At 39.0% G+C, this 25,123-nt stretch overlaps 1 pseudogene; it reads left to right on the top strand.

The window, feature by feature from the left end:
• Window positions 1-8,525: 8,525 nt before the first annotated feature.
• LOC110604866 overlaps window positions 8,526-25,123 on the top strand; it is a 151,936-nt pseudogene continuing 135,338 nt past the window's right edge.

Genomic DNA, 25,123 nt, shown 5'->3' with positions numbered 1-25,123 from the left:
TTGTGAGCTTGGAGCAAGGAGGTGGAGCTTGGAGACTTTTGGAGCTTGGATCTCCAGATCTTCAAGTTTGGGTCGCACCAACTCTTGATCTTCAAGAGGTAAGTGTAGATCCTTGGCTTTTATGATGTTTTAAATGAGTTTTATGAAGGGAAAAGGGGTAGGAATGCATGAGTTGCATGGTTGTGCATGATAGGGGTTTATGTACCCTTTATGCATATATATTTGTATATGTGGTGTTTGTTGGAGTTTAAGCTTGTTTTAAGCTCCTTTTTGCATGGATAAGAGGGTTTATGCATGTTTTGGAGAGGTTGGCTGCTTGTTTTGGGTGTTTGGAAGGTTTGGGAGGCTTGTATGCATAAGAGGCTGAGTTCTGGATGAACTCAGGTTCGGCCGCCGAAGGTAGTTTCGGCCGCCGAAACCTGCCTATGGATGCATGGTTTGGCCGCCTAACCTTGCCCCCGAAAGTTGAGTTTTGGCTTTAAAGCAGACTTTCGGCCGCCGAAAGAAGGTTCGGCCGCCGAAGATGCCTAACTTTCGGATTTGGAGAGGGGGTTCGGCTGCCGGAGGTGCCGCCGAAAGTGCCTGACTTCCGGATCTGGAGAGGGGGTTCGGCCGCCGAAGGTGCCCTGTCCAGCCTTCCTTTGCCTGTTTTTCCATGCATATTTATGATGTTTTAAGGGGGTTTTTGGGGGTATGTTTAGAGCTATGATAGAGTGTGTTTGATCCTTCATTTGAGTCCTCCATTATAGGATCGGACCCGAGGAATCAAGGAGGCCCTTAGTGTTAGTCGGTGCAGCGTTAGTCTAGTATCTGCTTGAGGAGCAGAGGTGAGTGGAACAGAACTATGTTTTTAATTAAATGTAAGTTTTAGCATGAAACATGCATCATGAATGCCATGTATATGTTAGGATGTATTGCATTAGTATTCACGAAGATTATGCATTGCATATTATGTTGTTGGTGTGGATGAACCGGACGAGATCCAATAGCCCAAGTCTGATCTGAGATGTTATGATATATAATAGAAGTCCTGTGGAGCCCCTTTGAGGGCCGGGCACTATGATGTAATAAAAGTCCTGTGGAGCTCCTTTGAGGGCCGGGCATAGCTCAGAGGGAGTTTTGGATCATGTTCATCCGTGATGTGATTTGTTTGTGATGTGATGCATTCCACGATGGCATATGTTTATAACTTGTTTTTATTGTTCTGCTCACTGGGCTTTAGTAGCTCATCCCTCTCCCAATCTCTCAGTTTTGCAGGTCCAGTCAGAGATAGCACGAGATAGCAGTTAGAGTGAAGTCTTTGTAAGAGCAGTAGTGGACATGTAATGATGTATAGTCATGTAATGTATATTGATGATAGAATTGTGCTTGGCCCTAGTGTATGGATAATCCCTTTGTTCATGGATCTTTTATATATTTTATGATGAGATATGATGAACCAGGCTTAACATATGATATGCTAACCCAACTGGAGCATTTGATGAGGGCTCCAATAAGGGGTTTTTATGTTTACAGTTTCAGAGTGGTACCATAGTAGGTATCAGTTGCAGAGCATGCTCAGGTTACGTCTGGTATATAGAGAAAAGTTTTAAAGTTTTTATGAAATTGTTGATCATGTATGGGATTTATCAGGTACACAGAGTGCTTAGTAGGCTTGCTACGGGTCCCGCCGGCCTTAAGCCGATCTGGATCCTAGTGCCGGTGGCGATCCGGTTTCTGGGTCGTTACACTAAGCTTAAGGAGGAATTTGGTTGTGAGGAGCGTCTTCCACAACCTAAACTAATTTATTGAAATAAATAGAAGAATCAATGTATCAATGATCAATTCCAAACTGAAATAGATCTTATGCTTCAACTAGAGGTTTTTTATTATTGATTTACTCATATTTTAATCCTTGCTTTCTTTTGCTACTTTAGTTTTAATCTTAGTTTACCATCTTCAAAAACCACCCTCCTTTTACTTTTATTATTGATTTGCCCAAGTCATTATTAGGAAAGTTCTTAGTATCAAATCCCTGTGGATTCGACCCTATTACCACTATCTACAATTCTTAATTGTTGATTTCTAATAAGTTTATTTTTTACGGCTTCGACAACCATTATAAAAAATTAGCGTCGTTGCCGGGGATTTGATTTAACTAACGTATTTTCCTTTTATGACTAGAGTTGGACGTAAAGAAAACTTACTTTATGATCTAGAAATTGACGAACAACAAGGAACCTAAGAAGACAGGCAAATCCAAGGAATCAAGCCTCAAGACTGTCTTTATCAACAACAACAACTAATCTGGAAACTGCAATACATTCTACTGTACAATTCACAGAAACAATTGTTGTACTCGAAGCAGAATCCCCTGCTGCACCTGCTGTAACAGTAGCTACACCTGAAATTGAACCGGTTGCTGAACCTGCTGAACCTACTACACCTGCTGCTTTATCTACTGCACAAATCACTGTTGTACTTGCTGAATTAATTGTTGAAACTGTTGTACTTGCTGCACTTGTTGAATCTGTTGATGCACCCAAAACCAGCCCCTAAAACTGCATCAGAACCAACCCAAAAAACTAAAAATTTTTGCCAAAAAATTCCACAACCAGCCCCTAAAGCAGCAGCTGAATTAGCTGCAATAAAGGCAGTCACAACAGCACCTGAAGAGGTAGAAAATGCAGCAGCTGCTGCTCTTGAACCAGCTGCTGCCCTTGCTTAACTTAAAGCTTAAAACATTGAGATAAGAGCTCTAACAGCACAAGAAATGACTATTTGCGAACTAGCAACACCCGTGGGTGATCAAGTATTATGGTGCATCACTTACCCACCTTTGACAGTCCCTTTTGAGCTTAAAACCGGATTAATTCACCTATTTTCAAAATTTAGAGGTTTGAAAAATGAAGATCCACACAAGCACCTTAAAGAATTTCACATTGTGTGCTCAACAATGAGGCCTCAAGGTATTTCCGAAGAGCATGTTAAATTAAGATCTTTTCCCTTTTCTCTTAATGATTTTGCCAAAGATTGGTTGTTCTGTTTACCACCCGGATCCATCACTTCATGGGCTGGGATGGTGAGAGCCTTCTTGAGCGACTACTTCCTAACCTTAAAAGCTATTGGCATCAGAAGAGAGATCAATTGCATCAAGCAAAAGGATTATGAAGAGCTATATGAATATTGGGAAAGATTCAATCGATTGTGCGCAAGTTGTCCTCAACATGACATCTCTAATAAGTCCCTAATTGAATACTTTTATGGAGGTTTGTTACCTTCGGAAAGAAAATTTATTAATGCAGCGTGTGGAGGATCACTTAAAGACAAAACACCTCAAGCCATAAGAGACCTAATTTCCAAAATAGCAGCAGCCTCAAAACAATATGGAGATCAAAGACAGCTGCCAAGGAGAGTAAACGAGGTAAGTAAATCTTCCTTAGCTTCCCAAATTTCTAATCTAACCTCTGTTGTTCGTAGCCTTATTGTAGGATAGGCCCAACAAGCTCAGCAACTTTAGCAACCAAGGACATGTGGAATATGTGCAAACATGGAACACCCAACTGACCTATGTCCTTCCCTTCAAGAAGAGGACCAGCAAGTCAATGCAGTTGGAGGGTTTAATGGCTAAAGAAGGTATGATCCCTACTCTAACACCTACAACCCAGGTTGTAAGGAGCACACAAACTTTAGTTATACTAGGGAAAATCAATATCCAAGCTACCAACAAAGAAATCTAGCCCAAGCAGCACCTCAGAAATCAAATGTGCCCCTTGAAGAGATCGTGAAGTCTTTGGCAAATATAGTGCAAAACCTTGGACAATAAATGGGTCAAATAGCCACCTCAGTGAGCAAGCTAGAATCACAAGGGAAGTTACCTTCCCAAACAAAGATAAACTCAAAGCAAAATGCTAGTGCTATCACATTGAAGAGTGGGAAAGAGCTTCAAGGTGGTAGATCTGAGCATCGGTTAGCTTAAACACAAGAACAAGTTGTTGAGGAGAAACTGCCGATTGATGATCCAGGGCATCGATTTGCCCAAATCACTGACCAAATCGACAGGCAGACAAAATTGCCCAGCAAGAACGAATTGCTCAAACCTCCAGAGAAAGCAGACTTCAATTTGCCCAAATCGACAATCCAGGCAGAATCCAGACCAAAGCAGTACAAGAAAGAACAACAACCAGAAGAAAAATTCAAGATATCACCTTTCTTTCCAAAAAGGTTTGCAAGATCACAAAAAGAAAAAGAAGAAAAAGAGATACTTTATACCTTTCGCAAAGTGGAGATCAATATACCCTTGCTTGATTCTATAAAAAAATACTAAGGGACACCAACCAAGAGGATGAGGAGAACAGGAAAATTTTGAAAGAAACAGAAAGGGACAAGACAGCATGCTACACAGACTAGTCCAGAGGCAATTTGCCCAAATCGCTTATACAGGCAGAATTCAATTTGCCCAAATCAAGAGTGCAGACAGATTTTGATTTGCCCAAATCATCAGTGCAAGCAGAATTCGATTTGCCCAAATTCAATACCAGATTGCAACCACCTTTTATGGAAAAATATGAATTGGAGTTCAAAGTGCTACCCAATCACCTCAAAAATTCAAACATAGGGGTTAGAGGCACACCTCACTTGAAAGAGGAGAAATTACTCATGTTACTTGATGAGCACATGAAAGAAATAGGATGGGTTATAACCAAAACGAAAGGTGTGCTGCATTTCTTACTTAATTCTATTGGGACCCTTTTCTCTCCCCCAATTACTTGAGCCTTGATCAAGTCGGGAAAGTCCGGCCTGCGACTTTAAACCAGGGTGCTACTAGGAGGCAACCCAGTGGAGGCGATTTGCCCAAATCGATGGGCAAATCAACAGAGCTTAACTACAGCAGAGGTGATTTGGCCAAGTGATTTGCCCAAATCACTGTCCAAATCAGCAGAACCTCTAACAGCTGATCAATCTACAGAATCTCGCCTTGACAGAATGGAGGCCCGAATCATATACATGGAAAGCATGTTGCAGCTGCTGGTTCAACATTTCATACCTGCGGACCACCATCACACCTGATTTGGCCAAATCACCACTCTAGGGAGTCCCTTTCTCTTAAACTTTCATATTTCTTTTGCATTGAGGATAATGCCTAGAATAGATGTGGAGGTACATTTTTCTGATCACTTTACTGTTCATATAGTTTTAGTTTTCCTTAATAATTATATCTATCTCTTTTTACACATATTTTGTTCCTTTATACACATCTTTCACTTTCCACACACATGTTTTCCTTCATAATTACCTTGTTTTCACATATTCACCAAAATTTTTTTCTTTTTTCTTGCTTTATGTTTTCACATGTTCAGCATGATAACTAGGTTAAATGAGCTTTCTTTCTCATGACCCCATTAATGTAACAACTCTTTAAACCTAAGTTGAATACTTGCAGTGAGTTGCATTCATTTTGGAAATTTCTTTTTGAATTGAATCTTTGAGCTTATCATGGTGAAAGATGTATGTCATGACTCACTAGAGAGAACAATAAAAATGAAAATGTGTAAATAAAAAATATGACTTGTCTAGCAATTCGTGTTTTGATTTGCCCAAATTATTATGAAAGAAAAAGAAAATTCAGCAAAGTCAAAAGGCACAAAGCACAAATCAAAAACATGTTTCAATGGTCAAAGACTATGAACAGAGCTAGTAGCCACTTGAACAGGTGACCAACTGTGTAACCGGGAGTGGATATCACAAATGCCTTCGCGTCAAAAGGTTGATGAATTTTTCAAGCAAGAATAAAAGTGCATAAAAGCTGAAAATAAAAAGTGCTAAAAATGAAAGGGAAAGTCACTCCAAGAGCGATAATAGTCTAACTAAAATATGTGCATGTATAAATAAAACTATCACTTAAAGAAGACAACTTTCAACCATGGTGGGTAAAAGGAAACAAGGAAAAGAAGAAAGTAACCTTGGTGCATGCACACTTCATTGCAATGCTTCAAATTAGGAGTCTAGGGTAATAGCTTAAGTGAAAAATAAGGATCAAGTGGAAAAGGAAGCTTGTTTGACTAAGTTTATTACTTGAGGACAAGCAAGAAGTTAAGTGTGGGGGTATTTGATCGAACGTAAATTAGGTGCATTTTTTCTATTATTATTAATGCTAAACTATACATTTCCTATATAATTTTGTGCTTTTGATTAGATTTTGTAGAAAATGATGGAAAATGAAAATTTGGTGAAAAATAGCCTAAAAATGCTGAAAAGTTGATTTGGCCTAAGTGATTTAGCCAAATCAACCTCAAAGAATAACCAAGGAGGCTGAACAAGTGCATAGAAGAAGATGCCAAAACTCAAGTTTTTGATATGCCAAATCGATTTCCGCAGAAACTAAAAAGGACGGGATAGCATAGAAACGATTAGGGCAAGCGATTTTCCCAAATCAATTACCACAGAACAGAGAAAAATAGGACAACACAGACTTGCGATTGCGGCAGTCGATTTGCCCAAATCACTGTCCAAATCGACTGTCACCAGCAGAAAATTGTAAAAATGCGTGAATTGCATGAATTCGAATTTTAAGAGTTCTATCCTATCTCAAACACATCAAGAAACATCTGAAGCATATCAAACACTCTGCAAAAAGAATTTCTTCACCCAAGAAAGTCTATTTATGAAGAAATACAAGGAAGGAAGGAATCAAAGATCAAGTCAAAAAGGAATTTAATCTCATAAAGGACTGATCTAGGGTTTTTGCATCCATAAAAAGGTAGCAACCAGCAGCAAACATAATCCAACTTTTCAGCAGCAACTAGCAGCAAACATAATCTAACTTTTCGGCAGCAACACCAGCAGCGCCTTTCTCCCTTTCTTCTTCCTTTTCTCTTTATGTGTTCTTTGTCCACCATGAGTGGCTAAAATTCTTTCCTCTAATTGAAGTAGGAGAAGTTTCAGTTTTGTTATGAATTGGGAGATCTGAAACTCCATTGTTAAACTTCTATTTTTCAATATTTATGCAACTTGTTCTTCATGTTTATTATTGCCTTGCTATTAGAATCAATAAGGGCCCATTGTTTTTAATTGCATAAGCAATATATTGTTAGTTTTAATGATTTAGGTCCGTAATTGTTTAGATTATTTGAACACAAGTAACAATTGGTTGCATGATCTAACTTAACCACGTGGTTGGCAAGGTTAGAATTAGGTTTCTCTAATTCTTAAAGCAGTTAACAGTTGAAAAGTGAAGAACCCCAAGGACGTTCCTTGGCAACTTGTTAACTAGTGTTTGATTGGCAAACGTTTCCAAATCAAACTAAGCTTAAGGAGGAATTTAGTTGTGAGGAGCATCTTCTACAACCTAAACTAATTTATTGAAATAAATAGAAGAATCAAAGTATTAATGATCAATTCCAAACTGAAATGGATCCTATGCTTTAACTAGAGTCTTTTTATTATTGATTTACTCTTCTTTTAATCTCTGCTTTCTTTTGCTACTTTAGTTTTAATCTTAGTTTACTATCTTCAAAAATCACCCCTCTTTTAATTTTATTGTTGATTTGCCTAAGTCATTGTTAGGAAAGTTCTTAGTATCAAATCCCTGTGGATTCGACCCTATTACCACTATTTATAGTTCTTAATTGTTGATTTCTAATAGGTTTATTTTTTATAGTTTCGACAACCGCTATTAGTCATCTACCCAATCTCTGACAACAAATGGGTAAGCCCTACCCATGTAGTTCCAGAAAAGACTGGGATCACTATTGTTCCAAATTCTAAAGGTGAACTAGTACCCACTCGTGTGCAAAATAGGTGGAGAGTATGCATGGACTATAGAAAGCTTAATGCAACAACAAGGAAAGGCCACTTTCCTTTGCCCTTCATTGACCAGATGCTTGAAAGACTTGCAGGTAAATCATATTATTGCTAGTTAGATGGATATTCGGGATTCTACCAAATCCCCGTGGCTCCAGAAGACTAAGAAAATACAACATTCACTTGTCCTTTCGGTACCTTTGCATTCAGAAGGATGGCCCTCGACCTTTGCAATGCACCAGCTACCTTTTAACGCTGCATGATGAGTATATTTTCTGACTATATGGAGAAGATCATTGAAGTCTTCATGAAGACTTCACGGTATATAATAATTCTTTCAACGAATGCCTTGCTAACTTAGAAAAGATACTTGAAAGATGCTTAGAATCAAATCTGGTTTTAAACTATGAAAAGTGTTACTTCATGGTTAACCAAGGTTTGATTTTAGCCCACATTGTTTCAGCCAAAGGGATAGAGGTAGACAAAGCTAAGGTAGATACAATTAAAAATCTGCCTTATCCCATAAGCATTCGAGAAATCCTTTCTTTTCTTAGCCACGCAGGATTCTATCGAAGGTTCATCAAAGATTTCTCCAAGATTATGCAGCCATTATGCACATTGCTCCAGAAAGATGTGACATGTGATTTTGATGCAGATTGCAAGACAGCATTTGATTTGATCAAAGAGCTGCTAGTGACGGCCCCATTCATCCAACCACCTAATTGGGCCTACCCTTCGAAATAATGTGCAATGCCAGCAACTATGCAGTGGGAGCAGTACTGGGACAGCGTATAGGTAACACTCCACATGTCATTCATTATACTTCCCATACCTTAGATGCTGCCTAGTGTAATTATTCAACAACAGAAAAGGAACTCTTAGACGTGGTGTTTCCATTGGAGAAGTTTCAGTCATACCTTCTAGGGACAAAAGTCATAATGTATTTAGATCATGCAGCATTGAGGTATTTGATCAAGAACTTACAAGAATTTGATCTAGAAATTTAGGACAAGAAAGGGAAGGAAAACCTTGTAACTGATCACCTCAGCTGTACACCTACGAACTCGGAGACATATCCAATCGATAAGCCTTCCTCGATGAACACCTATTTGCTACCCAAATTGACGAGCCGTGGTATGCTGACATAGTGAATTACCTAGCCACAGGTGATTTGCCCCCTGATTTGCCCAAACACATAAGGGACAAAGTGAGGAAAAATGAAAAGTATTATGTGCGGGATGAGCCTTACCTATGGAAGCACTGTTCTGACCAAGTGATACGAAGATGCATCCCAGATCAAGAAATAGCTTCAGTCTTGACCTTCTGCCATTCATATTGTTGTGGCAGACACTTTGGTCCACGCAAAACAGCCTAAAAGATTCTTGAATGAGGGTTATTTTGGACTAACATATTTCGTGATGCTTATTTATTTTGCAGGTCATGTACAAGGTGCCAACAATCTGGAAATCTCAGCAACCGGAATCAAATACCACAGACGCCTATCATGGTTTGCGAGATCTTTAACATATGGGGCATAGACTTCATGGGACCATTCCTACCATCCTTCGGATACACGTATATAATTCTCGCTGTAGATTATGTATCAAAATGGATAGAAGCTAATGCAAAAAGGACTGATAATGCAAAAGTAGTGATGGACTTTGTAAAATCTTACATCTTTTCCAAAAATGGTTTGCCCAAAGCAATTATTAGTGATCGGAAACTCACTTTTGCAATAAGGTGGTGGAAACTCTTCTAAAAAAATATCATGTTATCCACAGAACGTCCACTGCCTACCATCCTCAAAGCAATGGGCAAGCCGAGGTGTCAAACAGAGAGATCAAGTCCATCCTAAAGAAGACAGTATGCCCAAATCGCAAGGACTAGAGTGCACTCCTTGATGATGCCATGTGGGCATACCGAACAGCCTACAAGACACTAATAGGAATGTCCCCATATTGATTAATCTATAGAAAGGCATGCCATCTACCTGTTGAACTTGAACACGGAGCTTATTGGGCTGTTAAAAGCTGCAATCTTGATATTAAAAAAGCCAGATCCAAGAGGAAATTACAACTTCAAGGGTTAGAAGAGATAAGGCGAGATGCATATGATACTTCTCAGGATTACAAGGCCAAAACCAAAGCTTTCCATGATAGCCATATTTCTATTAAACAATTCAAGATTGGTAATAAGGTTTTACTTTTTGACTCACGGTTGAAATTGTTTCTAGGAAAGCTGCGATCTCGATAGATTGGACCCTTTATAGTGGAGTATGTCTTTCCCCATGGAGCTATAGACATTCGCAGTCCAAAAATAGGTAAAATCTTTAAAGTCAATGGACACCGACTTAAGCCATATTATGAAGGATTTGTTGTGCAACTAGTGGAAGAGGTTCCCTTGGATCACCCTTCCATATCTTTTTTATCGAATCAAGATAGTCCAGCCCGCTACAGAAAACCAAGGTGCTATTGGGAGGCTACCCAGCGGAATCGATTTGCCCACATCATCGGAAAAATCGACTGACTGAACTACAGAACAGGTGATTTGCCCAAATCGATGGGCAAATCAGCAAAAGGGATTCGACAAAGGAAAAATGAAAAAATGCACTAAAGAAGTGATTTGCCCAAGGTGATTTCCCCAAATCCACTAGGCAAATCACCAAGCCAGATGACAGAGGCACTGCATTTATTATCAGGGCAGATCGCTTTCCCCAAATCCCTTTAAATTGTTTTTTTTTCTCTTTCTTTCACTCACGCTACTCAACCTCCTTTGTTTCCTCTCTTTCTTTCTTCCTTAAGTTTTCTTTCAGGCCGATACAAACTAGCATGGTGATCACGAAGATGGTGGCTACCTCCAGTTTGGGCCAATGGCAGCAGCTAGGTCTACCCAAATCAATGTGCACGCCGATAGACAGCGACGAAGAACCAATCATCAATCTACCACCCATTATGGACATCACCGTTGATACTGGATCAACAGCTGAAGCATCTCTTCACACTTCGTTGCCGCCAGTCGGCCACGGGCGATGTCCATGGCACCACTTTTCGAAACTCAAGCAGTCGAGATGGGGACTCCCCTAGCCACACCAATGCCATTAGAACCCCTTTCAAATGGTCATAGATAGAAGTGCCAAGCACCCACAGTCTCTTCACGGTGACCCAGCACTAGGCACTGCATGGATACCTCAACCAGCGGGCCAAAAGCAACTTCTGAGGGAAACAACAGCCAAGGTGATTTGCCCAAACCCTTAGCCGTGGATCATGCAGCGAAGGCTCTAACCTTCAACAAACAGACAGATCACACCATGTTTGAGCATATCTCATCCCTTCCCTATCACCTAGGTAAATTTCTGCACTCTGAAACACTCAATGCATTGGGGATTCGAACAAAAATAGACTCTCTTGTTGATAGCATCCGTTGGGGCACATTCTTTCATCTATGTATGCCAGCATTCACAAAACTCATTCAAGAGTTCTTTTGCACCTTCTTCTTAGATAAAACTGCCATGGCCACCATGCACACACCTGACACCGTCAATTTCATATTGATAGGACAGCGATTTCGCATGTCTATGCATGAATTCAATTCTGCATTAGGTTTTGATTGCCAAAATACTTGTAACGACCCGGAAACCGGACCGCTACCGGCGCTAGGATCCAGATCGGCTTAAGGCCGCCGAGACCCGTAGCAAGCCTAACATACCTCCTATCACCTGGTCAAATCCCATACATGATAAAAATATAAACATAAAAACTTAAACATCTGATGTATATACCGAGCTTGACCTGTATGCTACATAACTAGAAACATAAAGAACCCTCTACTAGAGCCCTCATCAAATGCTCTAGCTGGGTCAACATAACATACATCAAACTTGGATCACATCCGATAAACCAAAACCTAACATGTGCATGCATCAAAACCATAAACATAAAACCTCCACTAGAGTCCTCATCAAATACTCTAGCGTGGTAAACATCACATGCCACAAGTTTGGTTCAAACACAACTCAACACTAAAACATTACATACATCATGTACTAAAAAGGGACTAACTAAGCCTTAGGGCCAAGCACAATACTTATCCATAAACATAACTCTACTTTACATTACATTACATTATCTTACAATACATTATATCAATTTACATTACATGTCCACGCTAACAAGCTAATCTATTACATAAACATAACATTAACCCTTGCCGACTTCCTGATCGACCTCAAACCTGCAAACCCGGGGGTTAGGGGAAAGGGGTGAGCTAAAAAGCCCAGTGAGCAGAACAGGGAAAAACAGTTTAATAAATCATATGCTATCATGGAATGCGCCACATCACAAACATTTCACATCACGGATGTACATGACCACCAAAACTCCCTCTGTCTGTGCCCGGCCCTCGAAGGAGCTCCTCAGGACTTCTGTAATATATCATGGTGCCCGGCCCTCGAAAGGGCTCCTCAGGACTTCTGTAACATAACATGGTGCCCGGCCATCGAAGGGGCTCCTCAGGACTTCTGTAACATATCATATCTAGGGCTATTGGGGTCGCCTTGGTCCATCCACATCAACAGCAAATTATGCAATGCAACATCTTCGTGAAATCTAATGCAACAGCCTAATACATATACATGGTATTCATGATGCGTGAACATGCTTAAAACATTTGAGTTAGTTCTACTCACCTCTGGCAGACGTTGGACTGACTCTGCAACAGCTAACACTGTTGGCCTCCTCAATCCCTCGGGTCTGCTCCTACACAGGTGGACTCAAATGAGGTGCCAAACACACTCTAAAAAACTCATAAACAACTCCCCAAAAACCCCCTAAAATAACCTCAAAACATGCATAGAAAATAACCATGAAAAGGCTGGACAGGGCACTTTCGGCGGCACTTTCGGCGGCCGAAAGTCCTTCCAGAGCTAAAAGTCTGGCACCTTCGGCGGCAGGTTCGGCGGCAGAAGCCTCTCACATATCCGAAAGTCCTGGCCTTCGGGGGCATGTTAGGCGGCCAAAGCTGCCTTCCATGCAGGTTCGGCGGCCGAACATACCTTCGGTGGCCGAACCTGGTCCCTTATGAACAGCAGGTCTGAATCCGTCACAAGCAAAACCAACCCCAAAACAACCCAAAACCTTACATGCTCTATCCCAAACATGCATACACACTCCCACATGCATATAGGGGCATAAACTAACTTAAACCCCCAACATAATATCACATAAACATACATTGAGCATAAAACCCACATAAACCTAAACATGCACATCTACCCATACTCAAGCATCAAAACTTCTTAAAACTTACTTAAAACTTTATTAAACATAAAGGAAAGCAAGGATCTACACTTACCTCTTAAAGATCGAGGGTTGGTGAAATTCCTAACTTGGAGATGGGAGGAAACAACTCCTTGGGTCTCCAAGCTCCTAAAACTTGATCTTAAGCTCACAACTTCAAAACCCAAGCTAAAGCTTGTTAAAACTTGAAAGATTGGAAGAAAGAACATGAAATCAACCAAAGGAGGACATGAACACACCTGAGCTTGAGAATGGGGAGAAAACTCGCCCATTTTTTGTCTGAGGGCCTTTTATAGGTGGCTGAGCAGAACACCTTTGGAAGCCAAACTTGCTCCCGAAACTCCCCCATGTTCGGTGGCCGAACTTGAGGTTCGGCGGCCGAACCTGGTTTCTTCCCTCAAAGCCTTCGGAGGCCTAAAGCACTCTCGAAACAGCCCCATATTCGGCGGCCGAACTTGAGGTTCGGCGGTCAAACCTAGGTCCTTCCTCATTGGCCTATTCTTTTCAAAACTCATTTCTTTTCCATTTAAAACCATAAAATCATGTGAAAACATTTTAGAAACACATTTTACCCCTCTAGAAGGCTCCGACATCTTTGAATTCCAGATTCCAACGGAGATTCCACCGGAAAGTCGGGATTCCGATGCCAGGATCTAGCCGGGTATTACAATACTAGTTGTGATTATCCTGCTAAATTCAATACTAATACTGTGTATGCTGAATTATGTGACAACCCACCTGATTCTTACTCCCCCACCAGATCCAAAGACCTGCATTTACGCAATCCTTGCTTAAAATACTTGCATAGGTTTCTAGCCTATACTTTCTCTGGCTGAAAAGATGCACCAAACATACTCACCAAAACTGAACTCTACATTCTTTAGAGTATGGTAATTAAGCAAAAAGTTAATTTTGGATTCTGGATTGCCATACAAATTTTGGGCATATTGACTAATCACTACCCTTTAATTCTTGGGCATGTCATCACCTTACTTGCAGTAAATTTAAAAATTCTGCATCCTGAGCATATTGATCTGATAGAGCATATTTTAGTCCACTTTATCATTATGTTCTTGATGTTTATTTGCACCTTTTCTGCCTAATTTTGTGGTTTTAATCATGTTTTGCAGATAATAGGTGTAAAGAGACAATCTGGTGAAAATGCTCTTAAAACTGCCAAAAAGTGCCAAATATGGATAGTGCCAAAAAAGAAAAGTTTTCAAATAAGGAAAGTTTTCAAATAAGGAAAGTTTTCAGAAAAGAAAAATTTTCAAATAAGGAAAGTGCAGAAGCAAAAGCAAATAAGGAAAGCTCAGTCAGAAGATTATTTGAAATTCAAATCGCAGATCTTTCTTTCCTTGTTCAAAGATGTGCACACACTGCAGCAGTCATATCTTCCTATTTAGGCAGCAAGATTTCATGAAGACGCACTTGCCTCTTCTACATTCAGCATTCAAAATTCAAATGAAGGCTCCACCTAAAAAGGAAAGACTGGACAGATTCACTTTCCCTTCTGTACATCCATCCGCGCGCGCCAACTTCCCTCTGCAGAGCATTCGCGCGCGCTTCTTGCCTTCTGAAGAGCTTGCAACGCGATTCTTTCCTTTTCAGACACAACTTGGGCAGCAAGCACCTCTTGGGCAGCAAGGGTAGCATGTAAGGACCTAAGGAAACACTTTTAACTATAAAAAGACACATAAGGAGCCTCCCCACAGCTTTTTCCAGACCCCCTTAGACACACCTACGGGATTGCAAGTGATACCACCTCTTCTTCTTCCTTTCTTTATTTTTTGATTTTTGATTCAGCCATGAGTGGCTAAAACCTTTTATTCTAGTTGAAGATTGGTTAAAACTTTAGTTGTTTTATGGATTGTGAGATCTGAACACACATTGTTTGTCTTTTGGTTATTCAATATTCATACAGTTCATGCTTGATTCTATTATTGCTTTGTTATTTTGATCAAATTGGCCACTTGATTATTGATTGCAAGGTAATATATTGTTAGTTTGGATAATTTTAAGTCCGTAATTGCTTTGATTATTCAAACATAAGAACACTTGGTGTGAAAACTAAGGAAATTGTATGATCTAGCAACATCTCATGCGTTTGAGTAGTTAGGATTGGATCTCTCTCTCTCTTCATGCAGTTAACAATTATTTGATGCCTAAGGCCCAAGGACGTTCCTTGGCAATTTGTTAATTAGTAATTAATTAGAGGACGTTCCCTAATTGGTTTAATCATAAGGAGAGACATGGTGGTGAGAAGCGTTTTCCATCTCCATAACTAATCTATTGAATCAATCAAAAGAACATAAGTTTCAATGATCAATCCAAACAATTGAAGTGGATCCAACTCTTCAATTAGACCTTTCTCATATTTGATTTCCCTTTTATTTTATTATTCGCTTATTTAATGTCTTTCAGTAGTTGCTTAATTAAATCAATCTCAAAACCCCCCATTTTAATTTTATTGCACTTTATTTTCATTTTGCTTTCAGTTAATTGCTTTCAGTTTCTCATTCAGTTAATTCTCTTGGTCTTGTTAAGAAAAATAGATAAGTTTTCAATTCTCTGTAGATTCGATCCTTTACCACTATCTGCAGTAGTAAGATTATTGATAACCGGAAAGGTTATTTTTTACCGGCTTTGACAACCGCGAGTCAAAAATTGACGCCGTTGCCAGGGAATTGATTTAACTTGTTTGTTTTTCTTTCAGGACCAAATCTGGAATAAAGCACCACCGAATCTGCCTCTGAAGAAGCCACCATCGCAGATCTCTTCTGAAACATCTCCATCGCACATCTCACCTTCTCTTTGCCATTCGGATTGCCCATCTTTTCATCAAAGCAAGTCACCATTGCATATCTAAATCATGGATGAAGTAAGTACATCTGTTCTCTATTCTCAACTCACATCTGTTATGAAAGATTTTGCCATAGGAATAGCTCGACAGGTTCAAGCATCCCAGCCACCTAGGCCATGTGGGATTTATGCATATGCAGGACACCCAACCGATCAATGTCCTACACTTTATGAGTATAACCAACCAGTGCATGCATTTGGAGGATTCTATGAACAGCCAAGACATGATCCCTACTTTAACACATACAATTCAGGTTAGGGAGACCATCCAAACTATGGCTATGCCGGAGCTAACAATTATCAAAATTATTAAGGATATCAAGCCCAACCAGCACCTCCAAGTACTAACCAGCACCTTGAGAAGATGATGGAGACATTGGCAAGTTCTATGCAAAGCATCCAACAGCAGATAGAACAAATGACCACCGCATTAAATGTAAGAAAAGAGGAAGAGTTTCAAGATGATGAGACAGATGATGAAAGTTTGCAAGTACAAGAACTAGCTGCTGAAGAGAAACAACCAGAATATTGTTTGTCCAAACAAACTGGTCAAACAGAACCTGTTGATAGTTTAGATATCATTGATTATTTGAGAAATGTTTTTTATATAAATCAAGATGATATTCTGAACAATGATCTTTGCAGGAAAAAGAGCCAGAAAGAGCCAGAAATAAAAGAAACTGACTGTTGCATCCAACAGATGGATTGCAGCCATGCACAGAATGAACAAAAGTAGACCGCACCACTTCAGCTTGGTGCGCAGATCAACCTTGCACAAGCTGAAGAAAGCTCAATTGCACCTCTTCAGATGAGTTCGCAGAAAGGCCTTGCGCAGGACAGTCCTGCAACACTTCCAATCGTACCTCTTAAGCTTCCATCGCATGAAACTCCTTCCAGCCTTCCATTGCAGACCAATCATGCGCAGAAGGAGCAAACTGAACCAATTCAGCCATAGATCCAACGCAAACAGCCCATGCTCACAAGGAACAAATGGTATTCCAAGCACCTAAACCAAAGGACCATGCGGATCAATGCCTTCCCAAACCTCCGGATAAGGTAGAGTTTGTTTTGCCTGAATTCAGTACTAAATTGCAGCTAGCTATGGAGAAATATGAATTGAAGTTAGAAATGCTCAAGAATGCAAACATGAGAGCTAGAGGCACACCTCATCTGAAAGAGGAGAAGCTAATCATGTTACTTCATGAGTACATGGAAAAATTAGGATGGGTTATGACCAAATCAAAAGGAGTGCTACACTTTCTTCTCAATTCAGTTGGGACTCTTTTCCCTTCCCCAATTACTTGAGCCTTGATCAAGTGGACCGCACCATGCACACCACACCCAGGGGAGTACTCAGTTTTCTTTTGGATTTTAATATTTCCTATACATTAAGGACAATGCATGGTTTAGGTGTGGGGGTGCATATCTCTGAATCTTTTCCTTTCAGCCTTTCAGTTTTTGCGAAATTTTTTCTTTTTTTTTCCTTTCAGTTTTTTTTGTGATTTTTCTTTCTTTTTCTTTCAGTTTTTGCTTTCAATAACACACACAACCACAGTCTTCTTCTTTTTTATTTGCTCTACTCAAACTGATAGACTATGTTGGATGAGCTTCTCTTTTCATGACCCCATTGATGTGATGACTCTTTAAACTTATGTTGAATCAATTGCAGTGAGTTATATTCATATTTGGGAATTGTCTTTTGAATTGAATCTTTGAGCTAGCCCTGGTGAAAAATATATTGATGACACTCATTAGAGAGAATGAATTGAAAGTTGTGTGAATGAACTTAACATGACTTATTTTACCAATTGGTGTTGATTTGCCCAATGCATTGATCAAAGAAATTCAGCAAAGGCTTAGACTTCATGAGCACAAATTAGAAACTGTTCCAATGGTTGAAAGACTATGAATAGAGCTAGTAGCCACTTGGAAAGGTGACCAACTGAGTAACTAGGGGTGGGTATCACCAATATGTACCTTCACATCAAAAGGTTGGTGACTTTTTCAAGCAAAACTTAAGTGCAAAAGGCTGAATAAAGAACTTCAAGGTAAGGGCAAATCACTCTGAAAGCTAGAAAAAGTCTTAACTGAACAGAACATATGCATGTATAATCTCTCTTTTGAGTAAAACAAATCCTAGCCATGGTAAGTGAAGGGAAACAAGGAAAGAAGGTGAGTAATCTTCATGCATATATTCTTCACTGCAATGATTCAAAATAGGTGTCTTGAGTAAGAGCTTAAGTGGAAATAAGGATCAAGTAGCAAAGAAAGTTTGTTTGACAATGTTTATTTGCTTGAGGACAAGCAAAAGGCTAGGTGTGGGGGGTATTTGATAGAGCATATTTTAGTCCACTTTATCATTATGTTCTTGATATTTATTTACATCTTTTTTGCCTAATTTTGTGGTTTTAATCATGTTTTGCATATAATAGGTGTAAAGAGACAATCTGGTGAAAATGCTCTTAAAACTGCCAAAAAGTGCGAAATATGAAAAGTGCCAAAAAAGAAAAGTTTTCAAATAAGGAAAGTTTTCAGAAAAGAAAAATTTTCAAATAAGGAAAGTGCAGAAGCAAAAGCAAATAAGGAAAGCTCAGTCAGAAGATTATTTGAAATTCAAATCGCAGATCTTTCTTTCCTTGTTCAAAAATGTGCACACACTACAGCAGTCATATCTTCCTATTTAGGCAGCAAGATTTCATGAAGACGCACTTGCCTCTTCTGCATTCAGCATTCAAAAATCAAACGAAGGCTCCACCTAAAAAGGAAAGACTGGACAGATTCACTTTCCCTTCTGCACATCCATCTGCGCGCGCCAACTTCCCTCTGCAGAGCATTCGCGCGTGCTTCTTGCCTTCTGAAGAGCTTGCAACGCGATTCTTTCCTTTTCAGACACAACTTGGGCAGCAAGCACCTCTTGGGCAGCAAGCACCTCTTGGGCAGCAAGGGTAGCATGTAAGGACCTAGGGCAACACTTTCAACTATAAAAAGACACATAAAGAGCCTCCCCATAGCTTTTTCCAGACCCCCTTGGACACACCTACGAGATTGCAAGTGATACCATCTCTTCTTCTTCCTTTCTTAATTTTTTGGTTTTTGATTCAGCCATGAGTGGCTGAAACCTTTTATTCTAGTTGAAGATTGGTTGAAACTTTGGTTGTTTTATGGATTGTGAGATCTGAACACACATTGTTTGTCTTTTGGTTATTCAATATTCATACAGTTCATGCTTGATTCTATTATTGCTTTGTTATTTTGATCAAATTGGCCACTTGATTATTGATTGCAAGGTAATATATTGTTAGTTTAGATAATTTTAAGTCCGTAATTGCTTTGATTATTCAAACGTAAGAACACTTGGTGTGAAAACTAAGGAAATTGTATGATCTAGCAACATCTCATGCGTTTCAGTAGTTAGGATTGGATCTCTCTCTCTCTTCATGCAGTTAACAATTGTTTGATGCCTAAGACTCAAGGACGTTCCTTGGCAATTTGTTAATTAGTAATTAATTAGAGGACGTTCCCTAATTGGTTTAATCATAAGGAGAGACATGGTGGTGAGAAGCGTTTTCCATCTCCATAACTAATCTATTGAATCAATCAAAAGAACATAAGTTTCAATGATCAATCCAAACAATTGAAGTGGATCCAACTCTTCAACTAGACTTTTCTCATATTTGATTTCCCTTTTATTTTATTATTCGCTTATTTAATTGCTTTCAGTAGTTGCTTAATCAAATCAATCTCAAAACCCCCCATTTTAATTTTATTGCACTTTATTTTCATTTTGCTTTCAGTTAATTGCTTTCAGTTTCTCATTCAGTTAATTCTCTTGGTCTTATTAAGAAAAATAGATAAGTTTTCAATTCTCTGTGGATTCGATCCTTTACCACTATCTGCAGTAGTAATATTGTTGATAACCGTAAAGGTTATTTTTGACCGGTTTCGATAACCGTGAGTCATGACCTCACCCTAACTGGCGAGCCAACCCCACTGGATCTGCGTGCCTTGGACGACATGGGTTGCTTCGTAAGGTTAAGGGTATTTTCTCTCTTGCAACTATAGGACCAGTGATACCACGCCACAAGCGTGTCTTCCAAAAAAATGCATCATCTTAGGCAGAAGCTTCCCAAGCAGTAGCACCACCTATAGCAGATACAGCAGCACAACCTTCTGGTGCACCACAGAACCCCTCAGTAGAGACCCCCTTGGACCAAATTGAAGAAAGAATTCTGCATATGGAGGGACTGCTGCAGCTACTGGTGACTCACCTTCTGCCCAGAGACCATCAACACCCTTGATTTGGTCAATGATTTGCCCAAATCACACACCCCAAGAAGTCCCTTTCTCTTTATTTAAATATTTCGCATTGAGGACAATGGCTAGGCTAGGTGTGGGGGTATTATTGCACTAACTTTGACTCACTGTATATAGCTTTAGTTATTAAAATATGCATGTTTCTTTTCTCTTTTCACACATATTTATTTTCTATTTCCTTTCCTTTTGAACTTACACATATTTTCCCAACTCGTTTTCCCCTATATGCACAAAAATTGTTAAATTTTTGCTTTACTCAGCATAAACAGCTAGGTTGAATGAGCCTCCTTTCTCATGATCCCATTGATTTATCAACTCTTTAAACCTGAATTGAATCACTTGCAGTGAGTTGTGTTCATTTTAGGAGTTTCTTTTTGAATTGAATCTTTAAGCTCGTTGTGGTCAAGAGAGAATAATAAATCTGAAAATGTGTGTAATGGAAAATGACTCATGCAGCAATTAGTGTTTTGATTTGCTCAAATCATTGTGAAAAGTAAACAAAAAAAGCAGCAAATTTAAGAGGCACAAAGCACAAATCCAAAACCTAAACCTATTCCAATGGTTAAAGACTATGAACAGAGCTAGTAGCCACTTGAACAAGTGACCAACTGAGTAACCGGGGGTGAGTATCACAAATATGCACCTTCGCGTAAAAGATTGATGACTTTTTCAAGCAAGAATAAAAATGCATAAAGCTGAACAAAATGCTTAAAAGAAGGGCATATCACTCCCAAGGTTGCATAGTCAAACTAAACAAAAATTTGTGCATGAATAAAAAGACAACTCTCAATTACAGTGGGCGAAAGGAAACAAGGAGGAGTAACCTTAGTGCATATACATTACACTGCAATACTTCAAATTAGGAGTCTAGGGTGGTAAATTAAGTGGTGAATAGGATCAAGAAGAAAAGGGGGCTTGATTGACTAAGTTGTTCATTGCTTGAGGATAAGCAAGAAGCTAGGTGTGAGGGTATTTGATCAAGCATAATTTAGGCACATTTTTACTATTATTATTGATGCTAAATTATACATTTTCCAGCTAATTTTGTACTTTTGATCATATTTTGCAGAGAAATGTGAAAAATGAAGATTTGGTAAAAAAATGGCTTAAAATGCATAAAAACTTTATTTGGCTGGAACAATTTGGCAAATTACCCTCAAGAATGACAAAGGAGGCTGCACAAGTAGATGGAAGCAATAAGCTAAAACTCAAGATTTTGATATGCCAGAAGTGATTTGCCCAAATCACTGGGCAAATCGATTATCGCAGAACAGAGAAGGGAAGAACGGCACAGACTCGCGACAAGGGCAAGCGATTTGCCCAAATCACTGGGCAAATTGATTATCACAGAGCAGAAAAGTGTAGAACGATGGGAAACACCAAAATTCAAATTTCAAGAGTTCTATTCCATCTCAAACACACCAAGACACATCTAAAACGCATCAAATACTTTGCAAAAAGAATTCCTTCACTCAAGAAAGTCTATTTATAAAGAAATACAATTAAGAAAGGAATTAGAAACCAAATTGAAAAGGAATTCCATCTCACAAGGGGTTGTTCTAGGGTTTTTCATCTATAAAAGGGACAGCAAACTAGCAGCAAAACATCATCAAGAATTGCAGATCCCTCGGCAGCACCAAATCTGCCTTCTTTTCTTCTTTCTTTTCTCTTTGTATTTTCTTTGCCAACCATGAGTGGCTAAATACATTCTTCTTCTAGTTGAAGTTGGAGAAATTTCAATTTATTTATGAATTGGGAGATCTGAAACTCTATTGTCAATCTTTTATTTTTCAGTATTTATGCAACTTCATTTTTCATGTCATTATTACCTTGCTGTTAGGATCAATAGGGCCTGTTGCTTTTAATTGCAAAATATTATATTATTAGTTTGAATGTTTTAGGTCCATAATTGCTTAGATTGTTCAATTACAAGTAACAATTAATGTAACAACTAAGAGGTTGCATGATCTAACTCACCACGCGGTTGGCTAAGATAGAATTAGGTCTATCTATTTCTTAAAGCAGTTAACAATTGAAAAGTAAAAACCCCCAAGGACATTTCTTGGCAACTTGTTAGCTAGGGATTGATTAGTGAACATTTTCTAATTAATCTAAACCTAAGGAGAGAATTGATTGTGAGGAGCGTCTTCCACAACCAAAACTAATTTATTAAAACAAATAGAAGAATCAAAGTATCGATGATCAATTCCAAACTGAAATGGATCCTACACTTCAACTAGAGTCTTTTTATTATTGATTTACTCTTCTTTCAATTATTGCTTTCTTATATTATTTTAGTTTAGTCTTAGTTCATCATCATCAAAAATCAACCCCTTTATTTTACTTTTATAGTTAGTTTGCCCAAGTCATTGTTAGGAAAGTCATAGTGTCAATTCCCTGTGGATTCGATCCTATTACCACTATTTGTAGTTCTTAATTATTGATCATTAATAGGTTATTTTTTACGATTTTGACAATCAATCATGTTGCCTTTGTCTTCCTCCATATCAATTACATAAAAGTCCGCTGGGAAGGCTAGTTGGTCCACCTGTACTAAAACATCTTCTAAGACACCTTTGAGGTAAACAATAGAACTGTCAGCCAGCTGAATAACAATTTTGGTGCTTTTAAGTGTGCCTGTATTTAATGAATCATAGATGGAAAGAGGCATAATATTGATTGATGCCCCAAGGTCACACATAGCTTTCTTTATACTCACGTTACCTATTTTGTACGAAACAACGAACATCCCTCTGTCCTTGCACTTAGTTGGAAGCTTTCTTTGAATGAAGGCTAAAACAAATTCCCCTACACTCACTTTTTCATGTTCAGCAAGCTTTCTATGGTTGGTGCATAGCTCTTTCAAGAATTTGGCATACCTGGGTATTTGTTTTATAGCATCAAGCAAAGGTATATTGATCTCCACTTTGCGAAAGGTTTCAAGTATTTCTTTTTCTTCTTTTTCTTTTTGAGATCTTGCAAACCTTTTTGGAAAGGGAGGTGGAATTTTGAACTTTCCTTCGGGTTGCTCTTCTGTTTTCTTTTCCTTTTGACTGGTTTCTGCTTGGACTATCGATTTGGGCAAATTGACTCTGCTGAAAAAATCTATTTGTCTATCGATTTGGGCAAATCAATGCCTTAGGTCACCACTCAACAGCTCCTTTTCAACAGTCTGTTCATGTGTTTGGGCAAATCAATGCTTTGATCTGTCAGTCTGAAGCTCTTTCCCACTTCTCAAGGTGATGGCACTAGCATTTTATTTTGGGTTAATCTCTGTTTAGGAAGGTAATTTCCCTTATGATTCTAGCTTACTCATAGAGGTGGCCACATAACTCATTTATTGTTCAAGATTTTCCACCGTGTTTGCTAAAGATTTTACGATCTTTTCAAGGGGTACGTTGGATTCCTGAGGTGCTGCTTGGGCTAAATTTCTTTATTGATAATTTTGATATTGATTTGCCCTAGTATAACTGAAGTTTGGGTGCTCCCTCCAACCTGGGTTGTAGGTGTTAGAGTAGGGATCATATCTTCGTTGGCCATTAAATCCTCCAACCGCATTAACTTGTTGGTCCTCTTCTTGAAAGGTAGGACATAGGTCAGTTGGATGTCCTACGTTTGCACATATTCCACATGGCCTTATTTGCTGAATTTGTTGAGCTTGTCCTACGAAAAGGTTATGAACAGCAGAGGTGATCAAGCAAATTTTAGACCCATTTTTCATGTTGTTATTTATATTAATTTACACATTTTCTACTTAATTTTGTGGCTTTGATCTTATTTTGCAGAAAATGGAGTAAAAGGATAATTTGGTAAAAATAGCCTTAAATCTATCCAAAAGAGAGCAAAAGAGAACAAGTCTGGTTTGCCCAAATCAAGTTGCAGCTGAAATGGGAGAAGAATGATTTGTTGTTTGACCAGACTGTTTGCCCAAACAGACTAGGCAAACAGACTCGCAGAACAGAAGCAGTCCGCAGACAGTAGGCAAGACAGACTGTTTGCCCGAGCTGTTTGCCCACACAACCCGGGCAAACAAGGTCTGCGACAGCAAGACAGCAAAATGCGGGAAACTTGGAATTCAAGTCTTCAAGAAGTCTTCTCCTCCCCAAACACGTGAGGACAGCTCAGCAAGTCAATAATACACCTCGGCACTCTATCCTATATATTTAGAAAGCCAAATCTCAAGAAGATACAATTGCTTTCCAAGAATTCAACTCCAAATAGGAAAGGGAACTCCATCTCAACAAGGAAACTTAGGGCAACCTCTTCAGCTATTAAAGAACAGCAAACCAGCAACCAAAGCATCTTTGGATCATCATAAATCTTTGGTAGAACAACACCAGCAGTCGCGTGCCCCTAGTTGGCCCTTCTCCATCTTCTTTCTTGTTTTCTTTATTTATTTTCTTGTTAGTTTCAGCCATGAGTGGCTGAAACTCTTTTTTTCCAGTTGAAGATTAGGTGAAACTTTAAGTTGTTTATAGATTGGGAGATCTGAACCTATTATGTTCTTCTTTTATTTATCAATATTTATGCAATTTCATGCTTAATTCCATTGTTGCTTTGTTGTTTAGATCAATAGGGCCCATTGATTCTTGATTGCAAAGTGATAATTTGTTAGTTTGGATAGTTTGAAGTCCGTAATTGCTTGAATTATTCAAACACAAGTAACTCTTGATGTAAAAACCGAGATTGCATAATCTAGCAAGATCACCATACATTTAGGTAGCTAGAATTAGGTCTCTCTATTTCTTAATGCAATTGACAGTTGTAAGATGCTAAAAGCCCATAGGATGTTCCTTGGCAACTTGTTGATTAGTGATTAATTAGAGAACGTTCCCTAGTTAATCTATGATTAAGAAGGGATATGGTGGTGA

Source organism: Manihot esculenta, chromosome 17 (assembly GCF_001659605.2).
Source record: "Manihot esculenta cultivar AM560-2 chromosome 17, M.esculenta_v8, whole genome shotgun sequence".
Lineage (NCBI taxonomy): Eukaryota > Viridiplantae > Streptophyta > Magnoliopsida > Malpighiales > Euphorbiaceae > Manihot > Manihot esculenta.
Note: the sequence above shows the minus strand (reverse complement) of the source record. Positions and strands in the feature narration are given on the sequence as shown.